Here is a 4,424-nt window from a genome sequence, read left to right as displayed (position 1 = left end):
TTCTTTATACCAGTGATGAACTTGACAGGAAAGAAGCCAGGATTGGAGGAGAAGCACACTCAAAATAGCTTACACAGAAGCACAGCGAAGACCTAGGAACAAACCCCTAACCACGGAGATGAAAGACCTCTACAATAAAAACTTTGAAATTCTGACCAGAGAAGCTGAAGTACATACTAGAAGAGAGAAACCCGCTAATGTTCATGAGTTGGCAGAGCTAATATTGTGATCAAAGCTATATTGCTGAAAGTCGTCTATACGGTCAATGAAATCACCACCAAAATTCTAATGACATTCTTTTTTTAAAAAAATAATTTATTGAGAATTTCATACACGCATATAAGGTGTTTTGATAAAATCCATGCCCACTCCCTCCCCTCCAAATCTGCCCATATCTCCCTATCACTTTTTTTCTGATAACTTCATGTACTCTTTTTTCTTTTTTTTTTTTTTTTTGACTTTTGAGGATTTTTAACACAGTCCAGGTGAGGGGCCAGGGTTCACTTCAGCTCCTTCACTGCCTAACCAGAGGGCAGGGACTGCTTCAGCTTCTCTGCCTTCACCTTGTCTGTGATGACCAGGGTATCTGCTACAGGCAACTTTGAACTTCACATTATCCTTGTTTTTCTTGGTCTTGATGGATTTGGCATCCTTTGGCGATTTGGGATTTGGCATTGCCTGGCTGTGAGCAGGAAGTCCTGATTTCCTCAATTTTCCGAGGCATGGCGACAGGCTCTGTTAGTGCCAGCGGCTAGCACCGAAAAGACCTGAAACAACTTCATGTACTCTTTCTTGTTGTTTGATTTATTTTGATGGGGTTTTTGGTTACTCTAACATTACCCCTTCTGAAGACGTAATCCTAAAATCTTTTTTTTTTTTTTTTTCGTTCTCTTTGAGACAGGGTCTCCCTGTAGTCCCAGCTGTCCTGGAACTCATTATGTAGACCAGGCTGACCTTGAACTCACAGAGATCTGCCTGCCTCTGCCTCCTGAGTGCTGGGATTAAAGGCATTCACCACACCATGCCTGGCTCATCCCTAAAATCTTTTAAGGATTAGATAAAAGCTCCCAAATATTTTCAAGATTTTAGGCCTTTGGATTGGAGCAAGTTGTTAAGAGGCCCAAGGACACTGTGAGTTTTAGCCAAGAAACTGGCTACTTTTCTTTAGGGTCTCTTTACCCTAACTGCCTAGTGAATTCCTACCTCTCCTATTCTTATCACACCATCCTCTGAAGAGGTTACCCAAATTATTGATAGGGACTCAGGACCCAGACTGCTCTGGCTTCTTCCATGCTGAACAGGGATGCAGGGTGAGCAATTGGAGTACCCCTTCAGTGGCTCTATCTAAAAGACTCCCAAGATGCATAACTCTTATCTCAAGGAGGAAAAGAAAGTCTTTGAATCATGAATAGGAGATGTGAAGGAGAAGTAAAGGCAAGAGTAATTAGTATTACATATTCTAGACAGGGAACTAGAAAAAAGTCAGAACAGGGCAATTTTCAAATGTTCATATGAGAGTTCATTGGAATTTCTTGACAAGGACTTCCAAAAGCATCCCTCTGTTGGGTTCCTCCTCATTTTTCTTTTGTCTTCCAAGGCTAGTCTCTAGAGTGATGGTTTCAGGATTTACTTTCAGGTTTTTTGATAGCTGTTGGAGTGGTTAGAATTAGTGTCAATTCTCTCAAAAAGGCTTCTAGATAGGAGGAGAAAACAAATTTTTCCATCATTATAGAGCAATAGCTGGTTGTCTACCTTAGCTACAGGTGGGCACTGCAGTATTGGAGACCAAGATTTGAAGTCTTACATCTGAGCAGCACTTTCTGGTTAAGAACAAAATCGTCAATGAGAAATAATTGTCTAAATAACTTTTTATATAGACTTAAGCTTAATGTCTGGGAAGTGTAATCCCTTGAACTCTTAAAGAAATACACTGATGACTTTACTCTTTGGTTATATTTTCCTTTTGGGTGTTTAAGACCATACAGTTCGCTGTCACAGCAGTTAAAGGCTCAGGCTCACAACCAATGACATTCTTTACAGAATTATACAAATCTTAAAATCTATAGGGAAAGAAAGACCCCAAATAGCCACAGCAATCCTAAGTAGAAAGACCATAATTGGAAATATCATATTATCTGATCTCAATTTATACCTCACAGTCATAGTAGCATAAACAACTTAGTGTTAATACAAAACCAGACACATATACCTATAGAACAGAGGCTCACAAAACAAACCCACACAGCTACAATCACCTAATCTTTGACAAAGGTGTCAAAAATACATACACTGGGAAAAACAGACAGCTTCTTCAAAAACTGGTCTGAGAAAATTGGATGTCCACATGTAGAAGAATAAAACTAGATCCATTCTTTTTCAACTTGAACAAAATATATAATCAGTTCAATCTATATCTAACACCTTAATGTAAGACCTGAAATTGTGAAAAGGATAGAGAAACATAGACAAAGTAATTTAAGATATAGGCATGAGAGTTTATAAAAAGTACTCTAATAGCACAGGAACTAACTCTAAGAATTCACTTTGGGGATTATGTGAAATTAAAAAGTAAAAGAAACAATCACAAGAGCACAGAGACAGTTTACAGGATTGGAGAAAATCTTTGCCAACTATATATGTAACAGGTGATTAAAGTATAAAGAACACCAAAAATTATATAACAAAAATCCAGCTAATAAATGGGCTAATGAATTGGAATTCTTTTAAAAACTTTTAATTTTAATGATTTTTACTTTTATGTATATGAGTGTATTGCCTATTGTGTGTAAGTGCATCCATATTGTGCAATGTTCATGGAGGACTGAAAAGGGTATTGGGTCTCCTGGAATTGGAGTTACGGATGGTGTTAACTGCTGAAGCATCTCTTCAGCCCCTGAGTTAGAGTTCTTGAAAGAAGAAATACAAACAACCTATAAATATTTGAAAAAAGTATTCAACAACCTTAGCTATCAGAGAAATACAAATCAAAACTTCTTTGAAATTCCATCTCACCCTAGTCAGAATGAGACTTCCAGAAAAAGAAGAACACATGCTGAAAATGTAAACTTGTACAGCCACTATGGAAATCAGTGTGGAGATTCCTCCAAAAACTAAAAATAGGATTACCATATGACCTAGCTATGCCGCTCCTAGGTATGGATATCCAAAGGACTGTAAGTCAGTATTCCACAGAGACATTTACACATCCTCCCTTGTTGCTATATTGTTGGCAATGACCAGGAAATGGATCCAGCCTAGATGGACATCAACACATGAAAATGTAGTACACCTACCCAGTGGAATTTTATTCAGCTGTAAAAAGGATGCAATGAAGATGTTTACAGGAAATAGATGGAGCTGGAGATCAATTAACTAAGTGAAATAAGCCAGACCCAGAAGTACCACATGCTTTCTCTCATATGTAGAGGCCAGTTAGAATATACACGTATATATTTAAGGACATGAAAGTACTAAGTGAACTGTAAGAGGAAGGAAGCTGACTAAAGTGAGAGAGGGTGATGGAATACATAATACATGTGATGAAAGCAGAAAGTGATACTATTTTGAGGAAGAGGTCCAGCAAGAGAGGGACCGAATTTTTTTGGTGGACACTGGGAAATGAGTAACAGCAAAGGATAAGGATATATGTATGTATACAATGCCACAGTGAAGCCCATTTCTTGCTATGCTACAAAATTAAACAAAAGAAGTAGAAAGAAATGAAAAAGAAAAAGATGCCAAGAGATAAATTTGGGAGATACTGCAATAAGCATGTGAAGTAAAAATGATTTCATATTTTATTTTGGTTGTCTATTAAGTAGTACTGAAAAAGAAGAAAATAAAACAGCATATCCACAGTAGCCTGAAAATCACAGAAGCCCCGATAATGTTAACATAGTGAGGACTTAAGGTTAACAAGTGTTTGACAATATGCTCAAGGGGTTTTAATAGGTGATAGAAATAGACCCACAATATAATCAAGTCAGAAAAGGGAATGAAAAGACATAGAAAAGTGGGAAATAAATTAGGCACATAAAAATGTCAAAAATTACAACTGTAATGAATATAATAAGACAAAAATACAAATCACAACAGGTCAGAGGGGAAAAATGCACAGAATTATACTCGCTCTTTTTAATAGACAAATCATATGCATTATGGTATAAAAAGATTAAATGGAAAGAGGAAAGAAAGGGGGTAGTGAGATGGTTTAGCAGGTTAAGGTGCTTGCCACCAATCCTGACAGCCTGAGTTCTATCCCTGGAACCCACATGTTGGAAAGAGAAAACCAATTCCCGCAAGTTGTCATCTGATTTCCATACAATTACCGTAGCTCATGCCCCCCGCCCCCGCACCAACAAAAAACTTTTAAAGGAAAATTTTAAAGGAGGAAAAATACCAAGAAGGTGAATACTAATTATGAT

At 37.4% G+C, this 4,424-nt stretch overlaps 1 pseudogene; it reads right to left on the bottom strand.

Annotated features, from left to right (window-relative positions):
- Positions 1-500: 500 nt before the first annotated feature.
- LOC103736198 lies at positions 501-724 on the bottom strand (annotated as a pseudogene).
- Positions 725-4,424: the final 3,700 nt, after the last annotated feature.

The sequence above is a fragment of the Nannospalax galili genome, unplaced genomic scaffold (assembly GCF_000622305.1).
Source record: "Nannospalax galili isolate Female #2095 unplaced genomic scaffold, S.galili_v1.0 scaffold1097, whole genome shotgun sequence".
Lineage (NCBI taxonomy): Eukaryota > Metazoa > Chordata > Mammalia > Rodentia > Spalacidae > Nannospalax > Nannospalax galili.
Note: the sequence above shows the minus strand (reverse complement) of the source record. Positions and strands in the feature narration are given on the sequence as shown.